We start from the raw sequence: 13789 nt of genomic DNA, 5'->3' as shown, positions 1-13789 counted from the left end.
TCAATGGTCCGATCTAGTAATCTCTCTGTTAGCTAAGATACCAATAATCTGGAATTGGTGGAGCGTATTGACCTGCGCTACTCCCAGACTTCCACCCTCCAGCGTTATTCTTGACTGCTGAATGTCAGCCATTTTAAAAGGCTTCCCCTTTCTGTCCCTCTGCTCCAAACACACTGGTGATTTGTATGTAGGAGAGGACAGAAGGTGGGAAGGACTTCCTCTGGAAGCTTTTCACACAAAGATTTCACTTGGAGAGCTCGAGAATCTGTGTAGAATTTGACCTATAATATCCAAATACATTCTCCAATAAACTTGTTTTAATAGTTTATTAGAAATGGTAAGTGGGAATTGTTATACATTAAGACAATGTTTAAGTATTGTCATTTACTGCGATTATTTTTAATATAACTGAGGGAACTGTGGTGAGACTGCTTTGTTTAACATAATGCAGCTTAAGCTTGGGTTAGTGTTTAGTGTTACGTTGCCCAGGAATGTGTTTAATCCCCTCATTCCAGGACTGGTGTGGCTAACCCTTCAGTATAAAAGCACACACACAGCCTATTTGGTTTAATATCTGTGTATCAAGGAAAATGTACATATAAAGATGAAACAAGTAGCATGGATATGCTAAAAAGAAAGAGTCTTAAAACTGACAATGGAGCTTGAAACCAATGGTATGAAAGAAAGAAACTGCCCTTCAAACCTCAGATTCATGTACTGGCCAGTGTGGACCAGTTAAGGGGGTCCAGGGAGTTTGGGTTTGTGGATTTGGAAAGTACTTTTTTTCCTGGGGATTGTTGGGAGTATGGGGTCCCAGAGATGATTTTATGTGTTTTCTGGGCTTTTAATAATCAAAGAAAAAACTGTGTTTAGACTTCAGGCATTGTCAGTAAAACCCTTGCCATGGTGGTTCGGTTTGGTGTTATACGTTTGCTTGACAGATAGGGTGAGGGGTGGTTACATCTCCTCTATTTGTGGATGATAGGGCTCTTCTGTTGGCATTTTTAGTGGTAGAAGGCTTTGCAACCATAACCCTAACCCTAATCCAAATGCATAATGGCCAAAAGGTCAAGATTTTGTGTACAATTGGCTAAAATGAGCTCTGACATCCTGCAGAAACTTATAGTAAAGCCACCAGTCTTCCACATGAAAACAAGTCAGTTCAGTTGGTTTCTGAACCAACTGAACTGACTTGTTCAGTTCAATTGGTTCAGAAACTGAACTGAACAACCCGTGGCAACCCATGGAGGGTTGCCAGAAGGAAACTTTTCCATGGCTTTTCTTCTGGCAAGGTAAGCCATGGAATCCCCAGGAATGTGCCTGGTAGAGGGATGTATTGGTTCCCCACCCCAACCTGTTCCAACTGAAGTCTGAACTCGGATAAGTGGGAAACATCGACTGGATGGACATAGTGGGCAGATACCTTCATCTAGTTTTTAGAGAAGGGATTAGACTTTGAACACATTATAGATTCTCTACCTTGACAAAACATTGCAGATTGGATGATATTGATCATTTTTGCGTACTCTAATACAGAAGCTGAGAGTGGACATTTTCTGCATATACTTTTTCTCGAAGATTTTCTCAGGATAATGAGTTAATTTCCCAATGGTTTTCTCAAGATAAAGAGTACACGCATACCTTTTTTCCCCGATGGTTTTCTCGAGGTGACTATTTAGTTTTCTGTATTAAACGTTTTCTTTTTTCCTCAGTGTTTTTTTTTTCGAGATAATGAGATGATTGGTGTGTATGTGTGTTAAACCTGATTCCACCACTCAAATGCATGCTGTTGTGCCATGCATTGTGCCAGGCATTTGAAGGATAGTATCAGGTTTTCTCAAGATTGACTCGTTATCTTGAGAAAGCCATTGAGAAGAAGTATGTGTGGAAAAACATCTCCTCTTGGCTTCCATATTCTAATTCAGCGTAATTTTAATGCAATAAAATGCAAAAAAAAAAAAAATGCTATATTTGTTCTCAAAGTCCAATTTGCAGTCAGGTATTGAGTAGATGCGACTTTACAGAATAAAGGAGAAGTATTATTTAGAGATTACCGTTATGCATTCCTACTGTCTCAGCTGTCTGGCCCTTTGACATTTCCAGGCCAGTTTTTTGGCCCAGAGTTACATGTCCACATGCTGAGGCACATAATAAACCGCATGTGGTCCTTTACAGACAATTTGCATGGTGCTGTGTGTGTGCAGTGGTGATAGAGAGAAACAGAGGGGGAGAGAGAGGGAGAGAAAGAGAGAGAGACTGTTTCTTCAAAATGGATGCCACACACATACACTGATTGAGAGTGCCGTGAGGGGGAGATCTGATCCTCTCTCTCTGTCAAAGCTCTTAGTGCTAAAGCTAACATGTTTGTTCTAAAGACTGGTGCCCTGTGAACCTCTGTATGATGGTTTCAAGGGGAAATTTTGTAGCCGTAGTACGGATCAGTCCTCTCTGCATTGCAGCAGTGTGGTTGAGGAAAGCAGGGGGAGATCTGATCCTCTCTCTCTGTCAAAGCTCTTAGTGCTAAAGCTAACATGTTTGTTCTGAAGACTGGTGCCCTGTGGACATCTGTATGATGGTTTCAAGGGGAAATTTTGTAGCCGTAGTACGGATCAGTCCTCTCTGCATTGCAGCCCGTGTTGCACACCGAGCCCCAGCACCCAATCAGGTACCTCCGCCTGGTACCCGAGCCAATCGGCGGCTCGCAGCCGAGGTTAAAGATTGACAATTGCAGGAGAGAACAGCAGGGAGAGAAGGCCTTCTGGGAAACCTGGACCCATCTTTTTCTCCCACCCCATTATCCCCTGGCGTTCTCAATTATTGATAAAGATAAAAGAACAGGCCGAAGATTCTGCGAGTGAGGGAGGAGAGAAGGTATGCTGATCCTTTCCTTCACTTGAGGCATGATTGTTGTGGAAGAGGTGGGTGTGGACAGGGATGCATCAATAAGTTGGCTGCATTAGACTCTCTGATATCTGAGATGTTGTGTCAGACCGTGCAGCTCCGTGTCTTCTGTTGCGTGTTGTTTCTATTTTCCGTAGCCTGCTCAGGGTGTTGTTGTTGTGAAGTGCATGAAACTGTCCAGACAGGTTAAGAGAAGGAGGTCAGCAGAGGCACTTCCTTGCACTGTCTCGCGTCCTCTGTCTCTGATTTTCCTTCTGTCAGCTTGAAGAGGCAGAAGAGGTCAGAGAGGGTCAGTACCAAAATGACTTTTGTTTGACTGGAAGAAAGAATTGCACTAGATTGTGTTTCATGGCTGTGGATAACAACAAAAATAGCTAAATCCAAAAGCATCTGAACAGCTTGAACATTGCAGTTCACTCAGAATATCCTTATTGGTATAAACAATAGGCTTCAAATTAGGCTGAGGCACGTTTGAATGACAATAGGGGAAAAAAAACTTGTTGGGGAAATCTTTCATAAAGATGGTTGAAGGCATGTTTGGGCTCGCATTTTGAGGATTTTCACAAGTATAATGTGTTTTTATTAATTTAAAAAGATATATTTTGGTAGATGTTGGACAGGTCCGATTCAACTAGAATATTTTTTCTATGCTTACTCTAAAATACCTGGAAGTCCCGCTGTGTAATTGCACCATTACAAACTGCTTCTTAACCATTTCCTCATTTTTCTTGAACTCAGCATTTGTAAATCGCTGAAAGTGTTGTATTTAATTTCCATATCATAACATTTTTTTTCATCACAGTGCATGTTGAGAAGCAAAACATATATTCGGCGACTACGCAATACTTCCTCTCAGTTTTTTGGCAGTATCATGTTAAATCAGTTTGCTCTGTGACAATTTAAATTTTCCATCAGATATGGAAAATCCAAAAGCATCGGCTAACACAGCTGCTTAATTTATGTTTTTTTTTCACAATCTGTATCTCTGGTTAAACCTTGTTTTTTCACTGCTTTCTGAAAATATATTTCAGTTTAAAAATCTTTAATGTTTTAAGATGTATCTCGATATTAGACATGCAATGTTAGGAGATTTAAGTATGATGAATTTTGTAAGCAAGCCGATCCTGATTTTCTATGTTATAGTGTCCTTAAAATGTCTTAAAAGTATACAAAAATGTAGCTGTGAGTTAATTCGCTATCATAAGTGGAATGATGTTTTGATTAATGTACTGTCTTCTTTACGGCACAGCGCACTACTTTCATAAAAATAAATAAAAGAATAGGACACAGGATAAAACCTGAGCATATACTGAAGGTTGTCTTTGTGTGTCAGTGTTATAGAGGAGGAGGGGAAAACAGAAAACTACACTGAAGCAGAAGAAATGGAGATCTCCACAAGATCCAAAGGTAAGCACAGCGAACTGGCCAAACATAGCTGCAAGACGTGGCATTCTCAGAAAACATGATTTAAAAACTGAAAGAAAGCTTTAAGTAGCCCAGAGTTAGAAGCAGTTTTTGATGTGAAGTGCTTTTGTTTTTTCTTTTTTTTGCATTTTTCTTAAACATATATTCTTCTTTTTGATTTTCTTGTGTACTTTCCAACTTAACATGAACTATGGACTGTTTGTCCACAGTTTGAGAACACACTGACTTAGCCTGATCCAGTCTAAACTCTTCCTGTTTCAGATGCAGGATCAACAGAGAGGCTGGCCCAGAAGAGGAAAATTCCCAGTCCTTCAAACTCATCCAGCGGCCACTCCCCTGCTGAAAGCTCACCCTGCCCAGTGAAAAAGAAGAAAAAACCTGGAGCTGGTAGCAGCACCAAGGACCAGGTATCATCTCAATCTGTCAAATGGGAATTAAAAAAAAAAAACTAACAAAATGTAGAAATTGGATCTTCAGTCTGTGCGCAGAAAACGATTTAGTTCATCTTAGTTGTATATTCATTTAATTTTAAGTTAGTGGAATGTATTTACCATTTAGATTTAATTAATCTAAAATTAGGCAACAATGGGACTTTATCAGCGTGCTGGCGTAGAGAACTTCTGTATATACACGAGCTGCTTTAAAAAAGGCTCAAAACTCGACGTTCTGTCAACATTCACATGTCTGTTTGTTTTTGCTCGGCTCACTGAGCGTCAATACCGCACAGTCAGAACATGCAGCTCCACATCCTGAATGCTTTACACAAGCAAAATCTGCAAGATGCGTGAGCAAACGCAGTCAGCACTGTTAGAAACTAACAAAAATTTGAAAATAATAAAAGGGAGAGGGGACATATGATTTAAGTTAGTGGAATGCATTTACCATTAAAAAGTACAGTTTCTTTTTCTCCATTTGTAAATGACACTAAAAGTCACATTTTTGAGATGCCTTGTTTTCATCATACAATATCACCAATTCCTAGGTTATTGCTTTTAAGCTTTTAGGAGATGTTGACATTTTATACTTGTCTCAATTATTCCTTCTCAACAACTTAAGTGAACAATATATGTGTCATAATTTAAGAAGAATCAGAGTAGATTAACAATGTTATTGATCTTTTGTTGCTGAAAGCTGTCTGTGGTACATTTACTAGTGGATTCCATCAGGCATTAAAAATAAAATTGTTTCTTTAATATGTTACTGTGCACATGTCAAAAGTATCGTATTTAAAACTGTTTGAAATGAGAGATATTTAACATAATGTTTTGTCCCCTGTTTTGATCCGAGAGTTAAAATCAATTTCTTGCTGACACCTGTTAATGTTAAAGTTAAACAAATGAATTCCATTTGTTCTTACAGGGACATCTGACTTAACACATGCAGCTGCAATTTTCAGTAAATAGTAGCTATATGGGTCCTTGCTTAATGTGTTTTAATGTGGAGTAGTTTGCTGAAATGCTAGGCTACCACTAGCAGGGTAACTCTCTGTTTTTAACAGACTCTCTGTTTTTAAATAGAGATTGAATGTATTTTAGGTTAATTGTGCACAGCCTAACCTTAGGGAAAAAAACTGTTCCCCTTGTTAGTGTTTTAGATTCTGCATCGATGTTTTGAGTTTAACCTTTGCCTTGAGTACAACTGTAGTTTCATAGTCTTAGGGGAAACATGCTATCTACCAGATTTATTGCCATATTTTGATTTTTTTTTTCTTAGGTTACATACACAGCTGAAGCATACACACACATAACTGCTGAGTAACACGCAGGCTTAAAGTTTTTGGGTGACATCCCTCAGAGAGGGAGTAGCATAGAGAATAAAAGCTATCGATCAGTTCCTCATCTCCAGCTCCTCTTGGCTCATCTTTAAGGTGAACTAAGGTGAAGCTTCAGCTCCGGGACGAAGACAGATTCTCTGTATTGTGACAAATGTGACATTTTGCTTAGTTGATTGGGAGTTACTTACATTAAATCTTTGAACTATTACCAAAACTTCTTTATTATCTAACTAGAGTCCTTGTCCACCTTAGATAAAATAACCCAGGGTTGCACTGCCAGGAATACGGGCGCAACACCCTGCTTCAGACATGTAGCATTTTTCTGTGAACGTCATGAAATTGAATGATAAGAGATTCTTAAGATGAAGCACTTAGCTGCTCAAAGGGTAATCTCATTTGTGCTTAGTTCAGTAGATCTACTTTATGCAGATGCCTTGCATGCCTCCTTGGCTTCTTTAATTGTCATCCTGATTTTGACCTTCCCCCAACTTTGTCTTTCTTTTGCCTGCGTTCCAGTCTGAGCTAAGACACGGTCCCTTTTACTATGCCAAGCAGCCAGCACTCACCACAGACCCTGTTGATGTTGTACCGCAGGACGGCAGGAACGACTTTTACTGCTGGCTGTGCCACCGCGAGGGCCAGGTGCTCTGCTGTGAGCTCTGCCCCAGGGTGTACCACGCCAAGTGTCTCAAACTGCCAGCTGAGCCCGAGGGCGACTGGTTCTGTCCAGAATGTGAGGTACTGAACCCGGGATCTGAATGGTGTTGTAAACAACTTGTCGAAAGTTGCTACATAACTTTAGACACAGCCTCCCAAAAGTACTCATACCTGTTTTTTTTCCCCATTTTGGCGCATTACAACCACAAACTTCCATATACTACATTGAGCTTTTATGTTTTAGACCAACACAAATTAGAGAAGGACAATCCCCTTAAAAGTTCTTAAACTACGAGAAAACATTTCTACAAAAAAAAAAAAAAATCTCAAAATGTGGTATGCATACATCCACAACCCCATTACTCTGATACATTTAAATTAGTTGTGCACCGATTGCAGTTTTCCGGCCGACCAAGAATTTTTTATAAAGTTTCAAGGAGATGGGATCCTTTCAATCGCACATACCAGTTGATTTGCACCTGACTCACCCTGTCGTCACAACAAGCGACAAGATGGAGCTGGAACATGTGAAACAAAAGCTAAAAATGGGACAAGACACTCTTCTTACTTAAACGGTGGTCTAAAAACGAAAGCAGTAAAATCGTAGCTAAAATAATATGTCGGGTTTACTTCAAGCTATAAATAAAGCTAACTAGTTGTGTTGGATTGGGCTCATATTATGGGCTCAGGTTGGGTCGGGTCGGATTTTTTAGGCCTGATGGAGCTAAATAACCAAACCTGTTAGACTAAAAAAAATAAGAGTTGAGTCACAATTTTCATATATTTGTGTAGATATTGACAAACATCAGTCATTTCCCATGTGCTACTTTGTCATGGTCATAAAATACAAATACACTGAGGTGAGTAGTTGTAATCTGACAAAATGAGGGAAATATGCAAGAGGTTGAGTTTATTGTTTCACCACATTTTTGGTTGCAAATTGCAAAAAGGCTTACAGTTGAAAAAAACTATTACAACAAGAGAGGTTATTGACAGCACAAATAACAAAATCTTCAGAGCGTCTGTGTGCTGCAGCTCGTAAAAAGCCGTGATTGAAATGTTGATTTTTTGTTTCTGTCGCCCTTCAGAAAATAACTGTTGCTGAGTGTATAGAGACGCAGAGCAAGGCCATGATGATGCTCACTACAGACCAACTTTCTTATCTTCTTAAGTTTGCTTTGCAGAAGATGAAGCAACCAGGTGTAAGTATTTTTTCTAACAGGAGCCATTCCTTCTTAAAAAGGACTGTCTTTACGTTTGCCTGAATTTAGGCACGCATTCTTTCGCTTACACAACCAAGTGACGGTCTGCCACCTTTCGGTAGTGCCAGATCTGCAACTTTACTGTTCACCTTTCGACCCGGTTTTTCACGTAACTATGAATCTGCATGATGAACTTCGCTGTAACAGAACTAACAGTCACGTGAAGTGTTTTCTAATGGGCCTGTCATGCCATGAAAGGCGGTGAACATGCTAGCTGGTGGTGAGGATACAGCTGCCCCTCTCACTCTCTTTCAGGATCATCCGCGCTTGTCATCTCGCTCCCCACATGCAGCTTCCTCGCAGAGAAAGACTTTTAATTGGGTAATCAATCACATCACTAACAAGACCCCATCATGATTTGTTACTTCTCTGCTTCTTTCTCTCGTTTTTTGTTTTTTGTTTAGCTGCTTTTAGAGCTTATTCCAGTATGTGGGTAGCATGTTAGGGGGGAAAATACTTGTGAATCCTCAGTATTTGTTTAACTTCACTCTTTCTTTTTTTGTTTTGTTTTCTTCTCCACTCAATTTTGCAGACTGAACCTTTCCAGAAACCGGTGTCTCTTGAACAGCATCCGGATTACGCAGAGTACATATTTCACCCGATGGATCTTTGCACACTCGAGAAGGTATGTTTGAGTTGCTAACGTGTTTATGTGTTGCAATTTGACCACAGCCTCTCTATCAAGAGATCCGTGACTTGCTGTTTTTTGCTTTAGAGTCGTGTCATTGATCATCAAACTATCGCTGTTCAGACAATTCTTTTGTCTTTTTTTTTATGTGCCACAGAATATCAAAAAGAAAATGTACGGCTGCACAGAGGCCTTTCTGGCAGATGTTAAATGGATTTTGCACAATTGCATTATCTACAATGGAGGTATGTTACTGATGTTATTAACATGAACACGATTTCTGGATATTTATAACAGGTTGCAAGGACTGTAATGAACTTACAACTGGTATGAATCCTTTTTAGGGGAAAAAAAAGGTATTCATAACTTTTTTGGAAAAAAAAGTATTCATACGACTTCACATTTGTCCTATTAAGACCACAGAGTTTCACCGGATGTTTATACAGCAGGCTAATGCAAAGTGGAGCGCCATAGGGAAGTGGAAGGAAAATGGCACGTTTTAAAAATTTCTTTTGCAGAGAAAAATCTGAAAAAGTATACATGCATTTATAATATTCCTTTAGTTTAATGCCTCTAAATAAATTCTGTCTTCACAAGTCACTTGATTAAGAAATAGGGTGGAGCAGTAGGTTATAAACTGAACAACTCAGGGAGCACTGCTGCTGAATTGAGCATTAATCAGCGAAGCAGTCGTCCACGGTAACACCAGAGGGAGCTGTAGAGGTCCACAGCTCAGGCGGGAGAATCTGTCGGCACCACACAAGTCTGGCTGTGATTAGAAAGCCCTTTTTCAAAGAAAAGCAAAAACAGCAATAGTCTAAAGCTTTGCTTCAGAAATCCAATAATCTGTGACCAGACCTGAAAAGTATTCACAAAAGCTTTTTATTTTGTTTATTATTCACTTATCTGACTGTGCTTGAGCTATTTTACACACAGGAAATTGCAATAAATGTCAGCCGCTGTGTGTGCAAAGTTCTACACATGAACTTAGCATTTCTGATATTATTGGTAGTTGTAGCTACAGTGTGGATTCCGATTAGATTAGAATACTACTGTAACCTGCGGTACACTTAGTGTTCAGAAATAATCCATGTTATTCTTTCAGGCAATCACAAGCTCACAGCTACAGCTAAAGTGATAGTAAAAATCTGTGAACACGAGGTAAGCATAAAGTTTGGGTTGCATATCTTTCTGTACAGACGACGCTTCGCTCAAAGCATGAAACTTATTCCTGTGTCTTTTATTTTTGTTTGGCTTGTTTTTTTTGCAGATGAATGAGATCGAAGTGTGTCCTGAGTGTTACCTGTCCGCCTGCCAAAAGAGAGAGAACTGGTTCTGTGAGCCATGCGTAAGCTAGCTGACTTGCCTGATGTTCAGTGACGCCATCCTGTTGTTCATCGGTTGTGAAATAAATGATCAGGCAGCAGCTCTGTAGTTTCAGTCTGTTACTGTGTGTCTGCAGAGCCACCCGCACCCTCTCGTATGGGCCAAATTGAAAGGATTTCCATTCTGGCCTGCTAAAGCGTTACGGGACAAAGACGGACAGGTGGACGCTCGCTTCTTTGGCCAACATGACAGGTATCGGCCGTTGTGGCTTCATTTACATTCGGGCTGCCCTAATCCAATATCGATATTGAAAATTGGTCCGATATGAGCCAGAAAATTGAGTATCGTATTATATCGACCCACATCTAAAATTTCGGACAGAAGCAAACCATTATAAACGCTCCTCTTGACCAAGGCTTTTCTAACACTTAACATTATAAAATACACAAAAGTTTTAGAGCTGTGCCGATTCGATAGCAATACCTGTATCAGTCCCAATGTTGAAAAAAAATTCGAGACATTCTAGGTATCGGTCGCAAAGTCTAGTTCTATACTTTGTACTCCGAGTTGTTTCATGCTTTATTATTTATTTTGGATTATATTTAGAATATGTAATTGCACTTTTTAAATCATTTGAAAAAAGGTTTTTGACCTATTGTCGCAAGTGAAAAAATTAAAGTTGTGTTGTTCTTCTGTGTTTGACCAAGCTTGTGAACTTCTGAGTGTATTTAAATGAGCTGGACTGGTGCAGAGTTATCATATAAATTTGCAATTCAGTACATTTATGTCTGTGTTAAAAAAACACAAAAAAAACAGAGAAACCTTTTAAGTCAATTAAGCTGTTTTTCAGTGTCGGGTCGATATTGGTCGATACTGAACTTCAGTATCTGTATTGGAAATGAAAAAAGTGGATCGGTGCATCCCTAAGAACAATGTATGATTGGAGCGGATATCTTATTGGGTCAATATCTGTATTGACCAATACTCAAAGCTGCAGTATTAGTATCGTATCAGAAGTGAAAAAGTCTCACTTGGATTTACATGGACCTATAGCGTTATGTTTACTTTGTTCTTAGTGGATCAGTTCTGGAATTTATCTTGCAGGGCCTGGGTTCCTCTGAACAACTGCTACCTCATGTCCAAAGAGATTCCCTTTTCTGTGAAGAAGACCAAAAGCATTTTCAACAGTGCCATGCAGGAGATGGAGGTCTATGTGGAGAACATGAGAAAGAAGTTTGGCGTGTTCAACTATGCCCCCTTCAGGACGCCGTACACCCCTGACAATAGCTTCCAGCTACTTCTCGACCCCTCAAATCCCTCGTCCACCGCCGTAAAACCCGAGAAACCGGAGAAGATCAAGCTGAGCATCGATATGTCGACGTCGCCCAAAATCACCCTGACCAGGGCGGTGCTGTCAGGGCTGGGAGGGAGCACAACGGGACAGCGGCGTCCTCTCGGAGACGAGCAACGGTCCCCCATGAGCACCAACTCGTCCGCACACGGCATCTCCGATGGGGAGCAGGAAACGGCAGACAGGACGCAGACAAAATCTGCAAACAGCCAGTCCAGTGCAGGAGAAGAGTCCACCGACTGCACAGGTACCAACACAGCTGCATTTTGTGGTTTTGAATCATTTCTATCTCATGTAGATTTGTATAAAACAAATACATCTTCACTAATTTTCACTAAACTTTTAGAATGCTTTTTCTCACTTTTATTCACTATTAAATCATTTTTACGCTTGTTTAGCATAAATGCTGCCTAATACTTTCTGATTTTTAGTCGGCCATGAGGTCTTTAGGGTCCTACAGCAGTGTGATCCACAGCAGGGCTGCTTTATGGTTCTTTTGGTCTTTTTCTTGTCAGAAATGTATCCATTTCATGCTTGCTGTGCTAGCTGGAGATGAGAAAGATTAGATAAAAAAAAAAGAATAAAAAATTTGCAATGAAAAAATGTATTAGATTTCTTTTGTAGTCTTTTTGCTTTCTGAATCCCTCCTACTGGCAAACATGTCAAAGGAAAAAAAAAAAAAGCTACCATAATCTGATTGCACAAGTGAGCAAACTTTAAAGCTGCTTCTTCCGTCTAACCTTTTTTAGCCTGTATATAGTGCCACGTCTTGACTTGGGATAATTTTCTCACTCTATCTTTCAAAAGCTCTTTAAGATCATCTGAGTGTAAAGACTTCAATTTTTTTATCAGGTGAAGATGTTCTTTTGCTCATTTGGATGTATGTGCCCAGTGGAGCTTTGCATTTTTATTTTTTTTAGCTGAATTGTAGAGAATGCTTATCATGCAGAAGGTATTCTTCCATACAGTCTTTCAATTTTTTGTTTTTTTACAGGAAATTCGCTAGACAGCCCGAAACCACCCCACTCTCAGACTCCCGACACACCGAAGCAGGAAAAGGCGCCACAGACCGGAAGCATTCTAAACCTTAATCTAGGTGAATCTTTTATGCCTTTTTTGTTAAGATATGAAATTGATATTTAAACATGACGGCTAAAATATACATACTTCATCCAAATCTTTCTGTTTTTGTTCATGCGGTTACGGTGATTGTTTTGTGTCCTTTCAGATCGAAGTAAAGCAGAAATGGATCTAAAGGAGCTCAGCGAGACAGTTCAGCAGAAACAGGGAGCCGCTCCGGCCCTCACCTCTCCAAAAAGACAGATCAAGAGCCGCTTCCAGCTAAACTTGGACAAGACAATTGAGAGCTGCAAGGCACAGTTGGGTTAGTATGGAAACCTGGACATTTATCACATGGACTACTCTTAATAAGCTAAATATTGTGGTTCCCCTGGACTGTACAGTCGTCTCTGTCTTTGCTTTGTAGGTATTGATGAAATCTCGGTGGACGTTTATAAAGGTGTGGAGCACAGCGACTCTGAAGACTCTGACAAATCCGACTCCAGCGAGAGCGAGTACGCTACAGATGAAGAGTCAAAGTCTAAGCCTGGCCAAGACTCTGCCCCCAAAAGGGAACCGCAGAAGGAGCCCACTAGGAGTAAAGCGAAAGAGCAACCTTCTGTAAGCCAGACAGAGAGAGACAAAGCTGACCCACTTGTGCCAAACACAACAGATGATTCCAGCGTGTCCATATCTGATGGCGAAGCTGAACAGAAAACGAGCACCGGTTTGGGTAAAGAGAACCCAGATATGACTGAAACGGCTCTAGAAGCCCCGGTGTCCAAGGAAAAGTGTCAGGTGAAACTAAAGGAGGCAAAACAGACAGTTCCCACCGAGGACTCTGACTCAGAGAAGGAGCTGGTCATCGATCTTGGGGAAGAACAGCCTGGCAAGGAGAAAAAGAGAAGCAGAAAAGACGGCAATGTCAAAGAGTCGACTGTTGGGAAATCTGAAGGTGAGAAGGGGCTTCTCCTTTTTGATCTACTGTGAAGTAATCATACAGTGCCAGTCGGATGGTCTTAACCATTTTGGACTTTTAATAAGGCAATCATTTTAAAACTCAAAAAAAAATTGGCAATTCTGAAAGTAATTGGTTTCCTGGTTTATAAATCAAGGTTAGCACAGAGCCTTTCCAGTAGCTTAACGTTAGCTTTCTTTATCAGCTCTAAAGCCAACTCCGATGTGTTTTCTCGCTGAGAGACTCAACTTTGTCCAAGCTTCAACCATTCTGTTCGAGGTGAAGTTAAAGGACATGGAGATGGTCCTTATTCGTTAGTTTATCCCGTAACACATCAATGAAACTCATTTTGTCCATATGTGATACAGTCTTAAGCATTTTGTTGTTAGATACTCGGTCTTCAGACATACCTGACATGTTTTGACTGAGAACAACAGCCATGAAGAGG

General features: G+C 40.2%; 1 protein-coding gene across 7 annotated transcripts in view; it reads left to right on the top strand.

Moving 5' to 3' along the window:
• dido1 (death inducer-obliterator 1) overlaps positions 1-13789 on the top strand; it is a 39160-nt gene that overhangs the window by 657 nt on the left and 24714 nt on the right. For 2 of the 7 annotated variants that reach the window (XR_001663512.1, XR_001663508.1), the window contains exons 2-15: positions 4235-4308; positions 4588-4733; positions 6617-6838; positions 7846-7959; positions 8275-8340; positions 8552-8644; positions 8805-8892; positions 9753-9808; positions 9918-9995; positions 10110-10225; positions 11078-11571; positions 12319-12420; positions 12553-12708; positions 12811-13338. The gene's annotated coding sequence lies outside the window, so the exon portion shown is untranslated. Of the gene's footprint in view, positions 1-2638; positions 2872-4234; positions 4309-4587; positions 4734-6616; positions 6839-7101; positions 7673-7707; positions 7960-8274; positions 8341-8551; positions 8645-8804; positions 8893-9752; positions 9809-9917; positions 9996-10109; positions 10226-11077; positions 11572-12318; positions 12421-12552; positions 12709-12810; positions 13339-13789 lie in introns of those variants that run through there. The other 5 variants (XR_001663509.1, XR_001663511.1, XR_001663513.1 and 2 more) reach the window with 5 other exon arrangements.

Source organism: Poecilia formosa, unplaced genomic scaffold, assembly GCF_000485575.1.
Source record: "Poecilia formosa unplaced genomic scaffold, Poecilia_formosa-5.1.2 Scaffold147, whole genome shotgun sequence".
NCBI classification, from domain to species: domain Eukaryota; kingdom Metazoa; phylum Chordata; class Actinopteri; order Cyprinodontiformes; family Poeciliidae; genus Poecilia; species Poecilia formosa.
This window is presented reverse-complemented; position numbering and strand designations above follow the sequence as displayed.